General features: G+C 48.4%; 1 pseudogene; it reads right to left on the bottom strand.

Annotated features, from left to right (window-relative positions):
• Positions 1 to 276: 276 nt before the first annotated feature.
• On the bottom strand, positions 277 to 395 carry LOC134971156 (5S ribosomal RNA; annotated as a pseudogene).
• Positions 396 to 18,913: the final 18,518 nt, after the last annotated feature.

Below are 18,913 nucleotides of genomic sequence, written 5' to 3'. Positions count from 1 at the left end.
TATGTAACGAAATACAATGAAAGATATAAAAAAAATAATAAGAAATATAAATTAAGATTAGGAGTTGTAGCGTTATGGCTCAATGAGCGAAAATAAGTCTGGTGTCAATAATGATCTCTTATTCCTGATTTGGTATAATAATTACGCAAATAAAGATGCGACAGGAAAAAAAGAGAGTATGCACCGGGCTCTACCCAGTCCACTAATGAAATTCCTGATGGAATTATGGTCAATTAATAATGAGTTCTAGGACCTGTGTCTCTGGTTACATAAAAATACCTGCGGTACCTGGTATTCTCTTGTGGTCTCCCACCCAGGTACTGACCTGTCCCCACAGTGCTTGGCTTCCAAGATCAGACGAGATTGGGCATACTCAGTGTGGTTTGACCGCAGGTAAGTAAATCATCCCTGATGACACTGGGAGCCCTGTAGTATCTGATCAAAATTGATTATGAAAAGTAGAAAAGACAGTCAAAGGCGCTGAGTGCTGCAAAAATACAGTAGATTCAAAGTTGGTAGTTCCGCAACAGGTTACTGTCTCAGACTGTAGCCTCTAATGGGTATTAGTCCGTAACCGACCATCTTCTGTTGCCCTTCCAGTCATTATTATCGGGATATCAATAAAAGTTATATTTGAATACCAGAATAATTTACATTTTTTGCATTAATAAATAAAAAGTGTGCCCCAGAATAGACACATGGTTGTAAATTTACTAAGATGGGAGTTCTATTTAAGATGGGATGTTGCCCATAGCAACCAGATTCGAGGTATGTTCTAGAAGGTGCTAGATAAATGAGAAGTGGAATCTGATTGGTTGCTATGGGCAAAATCCCATCTTAAATAGAACTCCCATCTTAGTAAATTTACCCCATAGTCTCTCTCTCTCTCTCTTTTGGTTCCAGTACTTCACTGGAACCATCCCCCCCTTTTTGCAAGTAGTTTACTGAACTATTTTCTGGGAGCACCACCAACCCAGCGCTGGATTACAATTGTTTTCTGCAAACCTAGCCGCATGTTGGTTTCTTAACAATATTTGAATATTTACCTTTATTATGGAGTGATCCTGTGCAGACTCACCCAACTGCTTCTCTAGTAACCGAGCTCCCACCACAAGATACCCTCGGGGTGGGTGGGCACAGTCATGCCGAAGTCTTTGTGGAAGCTGAACTGGTGCTCTGCTCTTGAGAACCGGCAACGGCTCGTTTCTTAGGCTTACCTCTGGAGCCTCTAGCTGCGTTGGAGGCATCCCTGGCTCTATATCGAAATCTGGAGGACCGAAAGGACTGAGTAGACGGTCCCGGGTAGGCACGCCTAGCAGGCGGAGCCCCTGAAGGGAGAAACGTGGATTTCCCAGCAGTAGCTTTGGAGATCCATGCGTCCAACTCACCTCCGAAGAGCCATTCCCCTGTGAAGGGAAGAGATTCCACATTACATTTGGAGTCAGCGTCTGCAATCCACTGACGCAACCATATGGCTCTGCGTGAAGACAGCCACAGCAGTGGTCCTAGCATTAATATTGCCAATCACTTTAAGGGAGTCACAGAGGACTCTTGCCGTGTCCTGAATGTGTTTTAGGAAAGTTACAGTAGTAACTAAGGTCATATCACCCGAAAGACCCTCCTGAAATTGAGTAGCCCACGTATGAATTGCATTAGGGCAGTACAGATGGTGTAATGGTTAGCATTACTGCCTTACAGCACTGAGGTATTGGGTTCAATTCCCACCGTGGCCCTAACTGTGCAGTTTGTATATTCTCCCTGTACTTGTGTGTGTTTACTCCGGGTACTTCGGTTTTCTCCCACAATCCAAAAATATACTGGTAGGTTAATTGGCTTCCAAAAATGAACCCTAGCGTGAATGTGTCTGTGTGTACATGTGATAAGGAATATAGGGGATCATTCCAACCCGTTTGCACTCTGCAGTTTGTCGCAGCGGCACGAACGGGCTGGAACGGTGCACGCGTGTCGTTGCCCGGCGACAGTGGAAAAAGTGATCGCAGCAGCGATCGCAAGAAGACCGACAGGCGGGAGACGTTTTGGGGCGTCATCTGACCATTTTCAAGGCGTGGTGAGGCGAACGCAGGCGTGTCCAGGCATTTGGAGGGCAGATGTCTGAAGTCAGTTTCGGGACCTTCGTCTGAATCTGTCGCTGTGTCCGACGCACAGGGCAAGTCTGACCCTGGTCTTCTTTTGCTCTAAACTTTTTTTGTACAGCAGGGCTGCACAAGCGTTCGCAGCCTTGCTATGCAAAAAATCTTTCCCCACAGGCGGCGTCTAGTTGATCGCACGGGCTGTAAAAATGTAGTTTCATGCGATCAACTCAGAATGAGGGCCATAGATTGTAAGCTCCACTGGGGCAGGGACTGCTGTGAATGGGCATATATTTGCTGTACAGCACTGAGGAATATGTGCATGCTATATAAATAACTGGTAATAAATAAATAACTGGTAATAATAATAATAATAATGTGCCATCCAGCAATGACCGGTCTTTGAGCTACACCTGCAGCAGTGTAGATAGATTTCAGAGTGGTCTCAATTTTCCTATTCCCCAGGTCCTTTACCATAAAGGAGCCCGGAGCTGGGAGCACCACCTTCATAGAGAGGCGAAAGACTGAGACATCTACTGCTGGAGATTCTTCCCATAATTTCCTGCCTTCATTGTTATCAGCATTTTGTGATGACTGACTATACTGCTTACATGATATGGAGCCAGATGAAATAGGGGAGAATCTGACATTACATACACTGCATAACTTTGTTTCACCATTATGAAATACAGATACAATACACATACAACACAGACTGATTACAATACAAACCTGCCCTAATGCATGTGAGAGGAGACACAGAAAAGAGGACCCCAGCACACCCAACGCTATACAGCCCCAGTGATACGGTCTGTAAACTGTGCACCAATAGCAGCTCCTCCCTCTACACCTGGCACCAGTGATCCTGTGAATGTGTGGAGTAGCAGTATGAGGCTGCTGCTTATGCAGAGGAAGGCACCAAAATGCAGCTGAGCTCGCTCTCATGTAGCTCCACCCCCGTAATGACACCGGAGCTACTAATAACGTTTAAACTGGCCATGTCTCCCACACCATTTGTAACCTCCCATAAATGTTTGGTACAATGATGCCAGCCAGTCTAACGCAGGGACTCCAATGGGTCCCCCCCCAGGACCGACCCATGCGCCTCACCCACACAATGAACCGGGGGACCCCGATTTGTACTCCCCACCGACAATCACCTTTAGGCTTTGTTAGGGGTGTGCGGCATGCTGCGGCAGCTAAGGCGCAATGCCCCGCTGAACAAATACCCCTCAGGACGGTGGTCCTGCAGCGGGGAAGCGGCTCTGCACCTTACGAGGCCGGTTTAAAAGAAATTGAAGAAAAAAAGAAATTGAAGAAAAACTCTGGAGCTTGCACAGTTTGCATCCTATCCCGAGGGCACTTTTCTCTAAACTGCCTGTGGAAGGGGGCATAGAGGGGGAGGAACCAACACACCCAGTTGAAAAAATTTAAAGTGCACTGGCTCCTTTGGACCAGTCTATACCCATCGTACTAATCTGTCCCCAATGTCCCTTATGGATGCAAGAGAAACATACATTTTACAGATACGATGATAATGTTTCGATGTAACCAGCTTCCTGGCTTGGACCATGGTGGAAAAGACTAGAATTTCCCTCTCAACTTCCAAGCCATCAAACGTAGCCGCTGTAACTCTGGATAGATGAACGGACCTTGTTGAAGATCATCTTGGAGCGGTAGGGGCCAGGGATCCTCCAGAGCCATGGATAGGAGGTCCGAGTACCACGCCCGTCGAAGCCAATCCAGAGCAATTAGAATTGCCTGAACGCTTTCCCTTCTTAAGTCTTTTGAAAACCTTTGGGATTAGTGGTAGAGGGAACAGGTATACAAACTGGTACATCCACTGCGTCGTCAGTGCGTCCACTGCAACAGCCTGCGGATCCCTCGTTCTGGAACAGTGACTGCATAGCTTTTCGTTGAGCCGAGAAGCCATCAGATCTATCTGCGGACAGCCCCACGGGGAATTAACTGTTGAAACATCTAAGGATGTAGGCCCCATTCCCCCGGATGAAGGTCGTGCCTGCTGAGGAAGTCTGCTTCCCAGTTGTCCACTCCTGGAATAATTTTATTTATATAGCACTCATTCTCCAATAGGACTCAAGGTGCTTAACCGATACATAGCATAATATAGTACAGAAAATAATGACGTACAGAAAAAAGCTTTTTAAAAAATACAGAAGCATGTAGATACTAAAAGGGACATTATGGAAATGCTTGAGTAAACAGGAAAGTCTTGAATCTACTTTTGAAGGATTTTATAGTTGGGGCCTCTCACACTGTGCGGGGAAGCGAGTTCCATAGAGTCGGAGCCGCATGACTAAAAGCTCGACCCCCAGATGAATTACGGGAGATTCTAGGTACTGCTAAAAGTCCTTCATCTACAGATCGAAGTAATCGAGTGGGGCAGTATGGGGTCAGAAGCCGCTTCAAGTACCTTGGGTCCTGGTCAAGTAGTGCTTTGAAACTCAGTAAGCCAATCTCGAAGATGATTCGCCATCTTACAGGCAGCCAGTGAAGGGAGTAGAGTATTATGTGGCTAGAACGGGGCTGGTCAGTTAACAGCCTGGTCGCTGTGTTTTGCACCAGCTGTAAGCGGTGCAATTCTTTTGCTGGGAGACTAAGGTAGAGGGCATTAAAGTAGTCTAATCGAAATGATACAAATGCAAGGATGACTTTTGGCAGATCATCTGAGGGAATTAAGTGCTTGACTCTGGCTATGTACCTCAGGTGAAAGAATGAGAATTTGATTGTAGCTGATATCTGATGTTTAAGTGTCAAGCCACCATCCAGGACAATGCCAAGATTCCGCACACGATCAGTGGTTTGTAATTCTGAATCCCCGAGTGTACATCCAGGTGGTTGGCTATGCTGAAATCTTGTCCTTTGATGTTGTGGTCCTATCATAAGGACCTCTGTTTTATCCCAGCTCAGTCGCAACCAACTTGCACTCATCCACTACTGGAGCTCAGCTAGAAAGCCATTTAGAGTTGCTATTGGGTTATCAGTGCCCGGAGCAAAGGACAAGTACAGTTGTGTATCATCTGCATAGTAGTGGTAGACCAGCCCATGGCGTCTGATTATTTCACCCAGCATGAGCATGTATACTGCAAAAAGCATGGGGGATAGTATAGAACCTTGTGGGACACCACATGGCAAAGGCACTGATGGTGATGAGTTTACTCCAGACGATACTGAGAAATTATTTGAACCAGCTTAGGACTGTGCCATCCAGTCAACAAAAATGTATCAGTCGCTCAATCAGAAGCCCATGGTCCACAGTATCAAATGCTGCAGAGAGATCCAGAAGATTTAATATTGAACAGTCACCTCTGTCTCTTGCCATCAGAAGATCATTTAACACACACACACCAGGGCTGTTTCAGTGCTAAGTCTTCTCCTGAATCATGATTGGAATGGATCATAGATATCATGGGTTGTCAGGCGGGTTTCCAGTTGATTTGCAACCACTTTCTCAATAACCTTTCCTAGAAAAGGAAGTTTTGATACCGGTCTATAGTTGGTCATGCAGTCGGGATCTAAATTAGATTTTTTAAGAAGAGGTCTAACAAATGCTTCCTTTAGGGGTCCAGGAAAAATGCCTATCTGCAAAGAGCATTGAACAATTTTTTTTACAAAGACAGGACCAATTATATCCATACAACCTATTAGAAGCTTGGTTGACACAGCATCCAGATCACAGGTGGTGGGACGCAAAATCCGAGCAATTTCAGCAATGTACTTTACATCCAATGGGTTAAAGCTGGTCCATGAAGGCAGGATGCTTTTATTGGCAGGCTTTGTAGTTTGGCACTACTTTGATGGCACTGTAGAGATTACAGCCCGGATGGTGGATATTTTATCTGCAAAGAAGTTTGCAAACTCATTGCATCTTGCCTGGGAGAGGGTTTCATCAGTCTGCAGGCATGCTGGCTTGCAAAGCATCTCCACTGTGCGGAAGAGTTGATCTGGCCTATTGTTTGCTGCCGTGATCTCATTTCACAGGAACTGTGATTTCTTATGGGTGTTTGTCGATTGATAATCTTCGTTATGCTTTATTCGTTTTATTTTATCATCCAATAGGTTGGTCTTCCTCCATCGTCTTTCCAGTCTACGCCCCCCCCCCCCCCCCCCTTTCTTGAGCTCACTAACACTGTTGTTGAACCAGGGAACTCGACGTTGTGGTTTACGAGGTCTTATATGCACAGGGGCGATATCAATTGCAGCCATAACATCCCTATTATAATAATGGACTAGGGAACAGAGATCTTCACAGGCACCCAGTATAGCTGTGAGATCCAGATTTGCTGCTAGAGCCTGGGGAGTCATACCCCCTCCTTGGACAATACCTGGTCAACTCCATGGGTAGAGATCTTATTTGAGGGGTTGCAACTGAGAACCAAAGGGAGTGGTGGTCTGACCAGATGACTGGGTTTATTTTTAGGTCAGTGACTTCTAATCCAATCTCAAAGACCAGATCAAGAGTGTGACCACTTTTATGTGTGGCAGAAGGAATGACCTGTGTGAAGCCTAGACCATTCATTATGCACAGGAGGTCTTGACCAAGGCTTGAGAGCTCATCATCCACCCATGCATTAAAATCCCAGAGGATGAGCCATCTTTGATGTTCCAGAACCAGGCCAGTAACAGTGTGTGCAATTTCTTGTAGATTGATCTTTCCATCTCCAGGGGGCCGGTAAATGAGAAGTACTCTGAAAAATAATCCTGTCGAACTCTGGGCAGCAATGCACTCGGAATGGATATGGCTGAGATGGCCCTTGCATTGGCCTCCGCCCAGAGGAGAATTCTTGACACCTCTCACATCGCCACTCTGCTTCTTATTCACCCTTGTCAGTTTATGTATGCCACCGCCGTGGCATTGTCCGACTGAACCTGGATTGCCTGATCCTTCAGGAGATGAGATGAGATATGAATATCCTTACAAAGAATTAAGGTTCAAAAAGGGTTGAGATTGCATAAAGGATAAAAAAAAGAAGGGCAGACTAGATGGGCCAAGTGGTTCTTATCTGCCATCAAATTCTATGTTTCTATGAGAAGCCTGTAGAAGGGCATTGTAAATTGCCCTGAGTTCCAGGATGTTCATCGGCAGAGCAGATTCCTGTCTCGACCATATTCCCTGGAACTAGGCCCCTTGGGTCACAGCCCTCGAACCCCGGAGGGTGGCATCCGTTATCAATAGAATCCACGAGTGGATATTGAAACTCTTGCCTTCCACTAGGTGAGGAACTTGTAGCCACCATAAGAGAGAAAATAAGATTTTACTCACCGGTAAATCTATTTCTCGTAGTCCGTAGTGGATGCTGGGAACTCCGAAAGGACCATGGGGAATAGCGGCTCCGCAGGAGACTGGGCACAACTAAAGAAAGCTTTTAGGTCACCTGGTGTGCACTGGCTCCTCCCACTATGACCCTCCTCCAAGCCTCAGTTAGGACACTGTGCCCGGACGAGCTGACATAATAAGGAAGGATTTTGAATCCCAGGTAAGACTCTTACCAGCCACACCAATCACACCGTATAACTCGTGATACTATACCCAGTTTAACAGTATGAAAACAACTGAGCCTCTCAACAGATGGCTCAACAATAACCCTTTAGTTAACAATAACTATGTACAAGTATTGCAGACAATCCGCACTTGGGACGGGCGCCCAGCATCCACTACGGACTACGAGAAATAGATTTACCGGTGAGTAAAATCTTATTTTCTCTGACGTCCTAGTGGATGCTGGGAACTCCGAAAGGACCATGGGGATTATACCAAAGCTCCCAAACGGGCGGGAGAGTGCGGATGACTCTGCAGCACCGAATGAGAGAACTCAAGGTCCTCCTCAGCCAGGGTATCAAATTTGTAGAATTTAGCAAACGTGTTTGCCCCTGACCAAGTAGCAGCTCGGCAAAGTTGTAAAGCCGAGACCCCTCGGGCAGCCGCCGAAGATGAGCCCACCTTCCTTGTGGAATGGGCTTTTACTGATTTAGGATGCGGCAGTCCAGCCGCAGAATGCGCCAGCTGAATTGTGCTACAAATCCAACGAGCAATAGTCTGCTTAGAAGCAGGAGCACCCAGCTTGTTGGGTGCATACAGGATAAATAGCGAGTCAGTTTTCCTGACTCTAGCCGTCCTGGAAACATAAATTTTCAAGGCCCTGACTACGTCCAGTAACTTGGAATCCTCCAAGTCGCTAGTAGCCGCAGGCACCACAATAGGTTGGTTCAAGTGAAAAGCTGATACCACCTTAGGGAGAAACTGAGGACGAGTCCTCAATTCCGCCCTATCCATATGGAAAATCAGATAAGGGCTTTTACATGACAAAGCTGCCAATTCTGACACACGCCTGGCTGAAGCCAAGGCCAGTAACATGACCACTTTCCACGTGAGATATTTTAGATCCACGGTTTTAAGTGGCTCAAACCAATGTGATTTTAAGAAACTCAACACCACGTTGAGATCCCAAGGTGCCACAGGAGGCACAAACGGGGGCTGAATATGCAGCACTCCTTTCACAAACGTCTGAACTTCAGGTAGTGAAGCAAGTTCTTTCTGGAAGAAAATCGACAGTCGAGATCTGTACCTTAATGGAGCCTAATTTCAGGCCCATAGTCACTCCTGCTTGTAGGAAATGCAGAAATCGACCTAGTTGAAATTCCTCTGTTGGGGCCTTCGTGGCCTCACACCAAGCAACATATTTCCGCCATATGCGGTGATAATGCTTTACAGTCACATCTTTCCTGGCTTTAATCAGCGTAGGAATGACTTCCTCCGGAATGCCCTTTTCCTTCAGGATCCGGCGTTCAACCGCCATGCCGTCAAACGCAGCCGCGGTAAGTCTTGGGACAGGGCCCCTGCTGCAGCAGGTCCTGTCTGAGCGGCAGAGGCCATGGGTCCTCTGAGATCATCTCTTGAAGTTCCGGGTACCACGCTCGTCTTGGCCAATCCGGAACCACGAGTATTGTTCTTACTCCTCGTTTTTGATTATTCTCAGTACCCTTGGTATGAGAGGCAGAGGAGGGAACACATAAACTGACTGGTACGCCCACGGTGTCACTAGAGCGTCCACAGCTATCGCATGAGGGTCCCTTGACCTGGCGCAATATCTCTCTAGTTTTTTGTTTAGGCGGGACGCCATCATGTCTACCTGTGGCCGTTCCCATCGATTTACAATCAGCGTGAAGACTTCTGGATGAAGTCCCCACTCTCCCGGGTGGAGGTCGTGCCTGCTGAGAAAGTCTGCTTCCCAGTTGTCCACTCCCGGAATGAACACTGCTGACAGTGCTAGTACGTGATTTTCCGCCCATCGGAGAATCCTTGTGGCTTCTGCCATTGCCATCCTGCTTCTTGTGCCGCCCTGTCGATTTACATGGGCGACTGCCGTGATGTTGTCTGACTGGATCAGTACCGGCTGGTGTAGAAGCAGGGATTTTGCCTGACTTAGGGCATTGTAAATGGCCCTCAGTTCCAGAATATTTATGTGTAGGGAAGTCTCCTGACTTGTCCATAGTCCTTGGAAGTTTCTTCCCTGTGTGACTGCCCCCCAGCCTCGAAGGCTGGCATCCGTGGTCACCAGGACCCAGTCCTGTATGCCGAATCTGCGGCCCTCTAGAAGATGAGCACTCTGCAGCCACCACAGCAGAGACACCCTGGTTCTTGGAGACAGGGTTATTAGGCGATGCATCTGAAGATGCGATCCGGACCATTGGTCCAACAGGTCCCACTGAAAGATTCTGGCATGGAACCTGCCGAACGGAATTGCTTCGTAAGAAGCCACCATCTTTCCCAGGACCCGCGTGCAGTGATGCACCGATACCTGTTTCGGTTTCAGGAGGTCTCTGACTAGAGATGACAGCTCCTTGGCTTTCTCCTCCGGGGAGAAACTTTTTTCTGGACTGTATCCAGAATCATACCCAGGAACCGTAGACATGTCGTCGGAACTAGCTGTGATTTTGGAATATTCAGAATCCAACCGTGCTGGTGTAGCACCTCCTGAGATAGTGCTACTCCCACCAACAACTGCTCCTTGGTCCTCGCCTTTATTAGGAGATCGTCCAAGTACGGGATAATTAAAACTCCCTTTCTTCGAAGGAGTATCATCATTTCCGCCATTACCTTGGTAAACACCCTTGGTGCCGTGGAGAGTCCAAACGGCAGCGTCTGGAATTGGTAATGGCAATCCTGTACCACAAATCTGAGGTACTCCTGGTGAGGATAGTAAATGGGGACATGCAGGTAAGCATCCTTGATGTCCAGGGATACCATGTAATCCCCCTCGTCCAGGCTTGCAATAACCGCCCTGAGCGATTCCATTTTGAACTTGAATTTTTTTATGTATGTGTTCAAGGATTTCAAATTTAAAATGGGCCTCACCGAACCGTCCGGTTTCGGTACCACAAACAGTGTGGAATAGTAACCCCGTCCTTGTTGAAGTAGGGGCACCTTGACTATCACCTGCTGGGAATACAGCTTGTGAATTGCCTCTAGCACAGCCTCCCTGCCTGAGGGAGTTGTCGGCAAGGCAGATTTTAGGAACCGGTGGGGTGGAGACGCCTCGAATTCCAGTTTGTACCCTTGAGATACTATTTGCAGGATCCAGGGATCCACCTGTGAGCGAGCCCACTGATCGCTGAAATTTTTGAGGTGGCCCCCCCACCGTACCTGGCTCTGCCTGTGGAGCCCCACCATCATGCGGCGGACTTGGAAGAAGCGGGGGAGGACTTTTGCTCCTGGGAACCTGCTGTTTGTTGCAGCCTTTTTCCCCTACCTCTGCCTCTGGACAGAAAGGACCCGCCTTTTCCACGCCTGTTTTTCTGAGTCCGAAAGGACTGTACCTGATAAAACGGCGCCTTTTTAGGCTGTGAGGGAACATGGGGTAAAAATGCTGACTTCCCAGCAGTTGCTGTGGAAACTAGGTCCGAGAGACCATCCCCGAATAACTCCTCACCCTTATAAGGCAAAACTTCCATGTGCCTTTTTGAATCTGCATCCCCTGTCCACTGGCGAGTCCATAAGCCTCTCCTAGCAGAAATGGACAATGCACTTATTTTAGATGCCAGCCGGCAGATCTCCCTCTGTGCATCTCTCATGTATAAGACCGAGTCTTTTATATGCTCTATGGTTAGCAGAATAGTGTCCCTGTCTAGGGTGTCAATATTTTCTGACAGGGAATCTGACCACGCAGCGGCAGCACTGCACATCCATGCTGACGCAATAGCTGGTCTAAGTATAATGCCTGAGTGTGTATATACAGACTTCAGGATCGCCTCCTGCTTTCTATCAGCAGGTTCCTTGAGGGCGGCCGTATCCGGAGACGGTAGTGCCACCTTTTTAGACAAACGTGTGAGCGCTTTATCCACCCTAGGGGGTGTCTCCCAACGTGACCTATCCTCTGGCGGGAAAGGGAACGCCATTAGTAACTTCTTAGAGATTACCAATCTTTTATCAGGGAAAGCCCACGCTTCTTCACACACTTCATTTAATTCTTCTGATGGAGGAAAAACTACGGGTAGTCTTTTCTCCCCAAACATAATACCCTTTTTAGTGGTACCTGGGTTTATATCAGAAATTTGTTGTAACACCTCTTTCATTGCTTCAATCATGCAACGAATGGCCTTAGTGGACATTAGACTAGGCTCATCGTCGTCGACACTGGTGTCAGTATCCGTGTCGACATCTGCGTCTGCCATCTGAGGTAGCGGGCGTTTTAGAGCCCCCGATGGCCTTTGAGACGCCTGGACAGGCACGAGCTGAGAAGCCGGCTGTCCCGCATTTGGCATGTCGTCAAATTTTTTGTGTAAGGAGTCGACACGTGCACGCAATTCCTTCCATAAGTCCATCCACTCAGGTGTCTGCCTCGCAGGGGGTGACATCCCTTCTATAGGCATCTGCTCCGCCTCCACATCATTATCCTCATCAAACATGTCGACACAGCCGTACCGACACACCGCACACACACAGGGAATGCTCTAACAGAGGACAGGACCCACCAAAGCCCTTTGGGGAGACAGAGTGAGAGTATGCCAGCACACACCAGAGCGCTATATAATGCAGGGACTAACTGAATTATGTCCCCTATAGCTGCTGTTATATATACTGCGCCTAAATTTAGTGCCCCCCCTCTCTTTTTTACCCTTTTCTGTAGTGTAGACTGCAGGGGAGAGCCAGGGAGCTTCCTTCCAGCGGAGCTCTGAGGGAGAAATGGCGCCAGTGTGCTGAAGGAGATAGCTCCGCCCCTTTTTCGCTGACTATTCTCCCGCTTTTTTATGGATTCTGGCAGGGGTAATTATCACACATATAGCCTCTAGGGCTATATATTGTGGTATTTTTGCTGCTCAGGGCGCCCCCCCCTAGCGCCCTGCACCCTCAGTGACCGGAGTGTTAAGTGTGTATGAGGAGCAATGGCGCACAGCTGCAGTGCTGTGCGCTACCTTGGTGAAGACTGATGTCTTCTGCCGCCGATTTTCCGGACCTCTTCTTGCTTCTGGCTCTGTAAGGGGGACGGCGGCGCGGCTCCGGGACCGAACACCAAGGCCAGTTCCATGCGGTCGATCCCTCTGGAGCTAATGGTGTCCAGTAGCCTAAGAAGCCCAAGCTAGCTGCAAGCAGGTAGGTTCGCTTCTTCTCCCCTTAGTCCCTCGCTGCAGTGAGCCTGTTGCCAGCAGGTCTCACTGTAAAATAAAAAACCTCATTATATACTTTCTTTCTAGGAGCTCAGGAGAGCCCCTAGTGTGCATCCAACCTCGGCCGGGCACAAAATCTAACTGAGGCTTGGAGGAGGGTCATAGTGGGAGGAGCCAGTGCACACCAGGTGACCTAAAAGCTTTCTTTAGTTGAGCCCAGTCTCCTGCGGAGCCGCTATTCCCCATGGTCCTTTCGGAGTTCCCAGCATCCACTAGGACGTCAGAGAAATTAAGGCTCTCTGAGATAAGGCCACTTCCTGATGCATGTGAAGGTGAGACCCTGACCATTTGTGCAGAAGATCCAGCTGAAATGGTCTGGCATGAAAAATCTGCCGTATTGGTGTGCCTCGTAAGCATTCACCATCTTGCGCAGTAATCGGATGCAAAGATGTATGGATACCTTGCGAGGACTGAGCACCGAGCAAACCATAGCCTAGATCATAGGTCTGCAAACTCGTCCTCATTAACCCACACAGTGCATACTTTGCAGGTCTCCTCACAGAATCACAAGTGAAATAATTAACTCCACCTGCGGACCTTTTAAAAATAAGAATTTACTTACCGATAATTCTATTTCTCATAGTCCGTAGTGGATGCTGGGAACTCCGTAAGGACCAAGGGGGATAGCGGCTCCGCAGGAGACAGGGCACAAAAGTAAAGCTTTAGGATCAGGTGGTGTGCACTGGCTCCTCCCCCTATGACCCTCCTCCAAGCCTCAGTTAGGATACTGTGCCCGGACGAGCGTACATAATAAGGAAGGATTTTGAATCCCGGGTAAGACTCATACCAGCCACACCAATCACACCATACAACTTGTGATCTGAACCCAGTTAACAGTATGATAAAACGTAGGAGCCTCTGAAAGATAGCTCACAACAATAAACAACCCGATGTTATTGTAACAATAACTATATACAAGTATTGCAGACAATCCGCACTTGGGATGGGCGCCCAGCATCCACTACGGACTATGAAAAATAGAATTATCGGTAAGTAAATTCTTATTTTCTCTGACGTCCTAGTGGATGCTGGGAACTCCGTAAGGACCATGGGGATTATACCAAAGCTCCCAAACGGGCGGGAGAGTGCGGATGACTCTGCAGCACCGAATGAGAGAACTCCAGGTCCTCCTCAGCCAGGGTATCAAATTTGTAGAATTTAGCAAACGTGTTTGCCCCTGACCAAGTAGCTGCTCGGCAAAGTTGTAAAGCCGAGACCCCTCGGGCAGCCGCCCAAGATGAGCCCACTTTCCTTGTGGAATGGGCTTTTACAGATTTTGGCTGTGGCAGGCCTGCCACAGAATGTGCAAGCTGAATTGTACTACAAATCCAACGAGCAATAGTCTGCTTAGAAGCAGGAGCACCCAGCTTGTTGGGTGCATACAGAATAAACAGCGAGTCAGATTTTCTGACTCCAGCCGTCCTGGAAACATATATTTTCCGGCCTTGACAACGTCTAGCAACTTGGAGTCCTCCAAGTCCCTAGTAGCCGCAGGCACCACAATAGGTTGGCTCAGGTGGACGCTGAAACCACCTTAGGGAGAAACTGAGGACGAGTCCTCAATTCCGCCCTGTCCGAATGGAAAATCAGATAAGGGCTTTTACAGGATAAAGCCGCCAATTCTGACACGCGCCTGGCCCAAGCCAGATCCAACAGCATGACCACTTTTCCTGTGAGATATTTTAACTCCATAGATTTAAGTGGGTCAAACCAATGTGACTTTTGGGACCCAAAAACTACATTGAGATCCCAAGGTGCCACTGAAGGCACCAAAGGAGACTGTATATGCAGTACCCCTTTTACAAACGTCTGAACTTCAGGGACTGAAGCTAGTTCTTTTTGGAATAGAATTGACAGAGCCGAAATTTGAACCTTAATGGACCCCAATTTCAGGCCTATAGACACTCCTGTTTGCAGGAAATGTAGGAATCGTCGAATTTCCTCCGTCGGGCCTTACTGGCCTCGCACCACGCAACATATTTTCGCCAAATGCGGTGATAATGTTTTGCGGTTACATCCTTCCTGGCTTTGATCAGGATAGGGATGACTTCATCCGGAATGCCTTTTTCCTTCAGGATCCGGCGTTCAACCGCCATGCCGTCAAACGCAGCCGCGGTAAGTCTTGGAACAGACAGGGTCCTTGCTGGAGCAGGTCCCTTCTTAGAGGTAGAGGCTACGGATCCTCCGTGAGCATCTCTTGAAGTTCCGGTTACCAAGTCCTTATTGGCCAATCCGGAGCCACGAATATAGTGCTTACTCCTCTCCATCTTATCAATCTCAGTACCTTGGGTATGAGAGGCAGAGGAGGGAACCCATACACTGATTGGTACACCCACGGTGTTACCAGAGCCTTTACAGCTATTGACTGAGGGTCCCTTGACCTGGCGCAATACCTGTCGAGTTTTTCCCAATGGTTTATAATCATGTGGAGGACTTCTGGGTGAAGTTCCCACTCTCCCGGGTGGAGGTCGTGCTGAGGAAATCTGCTTCCCAGTTGTCCACTCCCGGAATGAATACTGCTGACAGTGCTATCACATGGTTTTCCGCCCAGCGAAGAATCCTTGCAGCTTCTGCCATTGCCCTCCTGCTTCTTGTGGCACCCTGTCTGTTTACGTGGGTGACTGCCGTAATGTTGTCCGACTGGATCAACACCGGCTGACCTTGAAGCAGAGGTCTTGCTAAGCTTAGAGCATTGTAAATGGCCCTTAGCTTCAGATATTTATGTGAAGTGATGTCTCCAGGCTTGACCATAAGCCCTGGATATTCCTTCCCTGTGTGACTGCTCCCCAGCCTCGCAGGCTGGCATCCGTGGTCACCAGGACCCTGTCCTGAATGCCGAATCTGCGGCCCTCTAGAAGATGAGCACTCTGCAACCACCACAGGAGGGATACCCCTGTCCTTGGTGACAGGGTTATCCGCTGATGCATCTGAAGATGCGACCCGGACCATTTTTCCAGTAGGTCCCACTGGAAAGTCCTTGCGTGGAATCGGCCAAATGGGATTGCTTCGTAGGAAGCCACCATTTTTACACAGAACCCTTGTGCATTGATGCACTGAGACTTGGCTCGGTTTTAGGAGGTTCCTGACTAGCTCGGATAACTCCCTGGCTTTCTCCTCCGGGAGAAACACCTTCTTTCTGGACTGTGTCCAGGATCATCCCTAGGAACAGAAGACAAGTCGTCGGAACCAGCTGCGATTTTGGAATATTGAGAATCCAATCGTGCTGCCGCAACACTACCTGAGATAGTGCTACACTGACCTCCAACTGTACCCTGGATCTTACCCTTATCAGGGAATCGTCCAAGTAAAGAATAACTAAAATTCCCTTCCTTCGAAGGAATATCATCATTTCGGTCCTTACTTTAGTAAAGACCCGGGGTGCCGTGGACCATCCCTACGGCAGCGTCTGAACTGATAGTGACAGTTCTGTACCATAACCTGAGGTACCCTTGGTGAGAAGGGTAAATTTTTTGACATGAAGGTAAGCATCCTTGATGTCCCGAGACATCATGTAGTCCCCTTCTTCCAGGTTCGCAATCACTGCTCTGAGTGACTCAATCTTGAATTTGAACCTCTGTATTCAAAGATTTTAGATTTAGAATCAGTCTCACCGAGCCGTCTGGCTTCGGTACCACAATAGTGTGGAATAATACCCCGTTTCCTTTTGCAGGAGGGGTACCTTGATTATCACCTGCTGGGAATACAGCTTGTGAATGGCTTCCAAAACTGCCTCCCTGTCAGAGGGAGACGTCGGTAAAACCGACTTTTGGAAACGGCGAGGGGGAGACGTCTCGAATTCCAATTTGTACCCCTGAAATATTACCTGAAGGATCCAGGGGTCTACTTGCGAGTGAGCCCACTGCGCACTGAAATTCATTGAGAACGGGCCCCCACCGTGCCTGAGCTTGTAAAGCCCTAGCATCATACTGAGGGCTTGGCAGAGGCGGGAAAGGGTTTCTGTTCCTGGGAACTGGCTCATCTCTGTAGCCTTTTTCCTCTCCCTCTGTCACGAGCAGAAAAGAGGAACCTTTTGTCCGCTTGCCAACAAAGGACTGCGCCTGATAATACTGCGTCTTATTTTGAGAGGCGACCTGGGGTACAAACGTGGATATCCCAGCTGTTGCCGTGGCCACCAGGTCTGAAAGACCGACCCCAAATGCCTTTTTTAAGGCAATACTTCCAAATGCCGTTTGGAATCCGCCTCACCTGACCACTTTACTGGTAGAATTGGACAACGCACTTATACTTGATGCCAGTCGGCAATATTCCGCTGTGCATCTCGCATATATTTTAAATGCTCTATAGGCAATAATATACTGTCCTTATCTAGGATATCAATATTTCCAGTCAGGGAATCCGACCACGCCAACCCAGCACTGCACATCCAGGCTGAGGCGATTGCTGGTCGCAGTATAACACCAGTATGTGTGTAAATACATTTTAGGATACCCTCCTGCTTTCTATCAGCAGGATCCTTAAGGGCGGCTATCTCAGGAGAGGGTAGAGCCCTTGTTCTTACAAGCGTGTGAGCGCCTTATCCCCCCTAGGGGGTGTTTCCCAACGCACCCTAACCTCTGGCGGGAAAAGGTATACTGCCAATAACTTTTTAGAAATTATCAATTGTTATCGGGGGGAAACCCACGCATCATCACACACCTCATTTTATTTCTCAGATTCAGGAAAACTACAGGTAGTTTTTCCTCACCAAACATAATACCCCTTTTTGGTGGTACTCATTATCAGAAATGTGTAAACATTTTCCCTTGCCTCAATCATGTAACGTGTGGCCCTATTGGGAATCACGGTTGTCTCTTCATTGTCGACACAGGAGTCAGTATCCGTGTCGGCGTCTGTATCTGCCATCTGAGGTAACGGGCGCTTTAGAGCCCCTGACGGCCTATGAGACGTTTGGACAGGCACAAGCTGAGTAGCCGGCTGTCTCATGTCAACCACTGTCTTTATACAGAGCTGACACTGTCACGTAATTTTCAACAGTACATCCACTCAGGTGTCGACCCCCTAGGGGGTGACATCACTAATACAGACAATCTGCTCCGTCTCCACATCATTTTTCTCCTCATACATGTCGACACAAACGTACCGACACACAGCACACACACAGGGAATGCTCTGATAGAGGACAGGACCCCACTAGCCCTTTGGGGAGACAGAGGGAGAGTTTGCCAGCACACACCAAAGCGCTATAAACTGTATAGGGACAACATTATAATAAGTGTCTATCCCTTATAGCTGCTTATATATATTTTTAGCCAAATAAGTGCCCCCCCTCTCTGTTGTACCCTGTTTCTGTAGTGCAGTGCAGGGGAGAGTCTGGGAGCCTTCCTACCAGCGGAGCTGTGTGGGAAAATGGCGCCGTGTGCTGAGGAGATAGGCCCCGCCTCCTTCTCGGCGGGCTCTTCTCCCGCTTTTATCTGGAAAACTGGCAGGGGTTAAATACATCCATATAGCCCAGGGGCTATATGTGATGTATTTTTTGCCATAGGAGGTATTTACATTGCTGCCCAGGGCGCCCCCCCCAGCGCCCTGCACCCTCAGTGACCGCAGTGTGAAGTGTGCTGGGAGCAATGGCGCACAGCTGCAGTGCTGTGCGCTACCTTAATGAAGACAGGAACGTCTTCTGCCGCCGATTTCTGGACCTCTTCACTCTTCAGCATCTGTAAGGGGGCCGGCGGCGCGGCTCCGGGACCCATCCAGGCTGTACCTGTGATCGTCCCTCTGGAGCTAATGTCCAGTAGCCAAGAAGCCCAATCCACTCTGCACGCAGGTGAGTTCGCTTCTTCTCCCCTTAGTCCCTCGATGCAGTGAGCCTGTTGCCAGCAGGTCTCACTGAAAATAAAAAACCTATTTAAACTTTACTTCTAAGCAGCTCAGGAGAGCCACCTAGCCTGCACCCTTCTCGTTCGGGCACAAAAATCTAACTGAGGCTTGGAGGAGGGTCATAGGGGGAGGAGCCAGTGCACACCACCTGATCCTAAAGCTTTACTTTTGTGCCCTGTCTCCTGCGGAGCCGCTATCCCCCTTGGTCCTTACGGAGTTCCCAGCATCCACTAGGACGTCAGAGAAATAGGATTTTAATACCTACCGGTAAATCCTTTTCTCTTAGTCCGTAGAGGATG

The sequence above is a fragment of the Pseudophryne corroboree genome, chromosome 11, assembly GCF_028390025.1.
Source record: "Pseudophryne corroboree isolate aPseCor3 chromosome 11, aPseCor3.hap2, whole genome shotgun sequence".
Taxonomy (NCBI): domain Eukaryota; kingdom Metazoa; phylum Chordata; class Amphibia; order Anura; family Myobatrachidae; genus Pseudophryne; species Pseudophryne corroboree.
The sequence above is the reverse complement of the archived record's forward strand: the minus strand, read 5'-3'. Positions and strand labels throughout refer to the sequence as shown.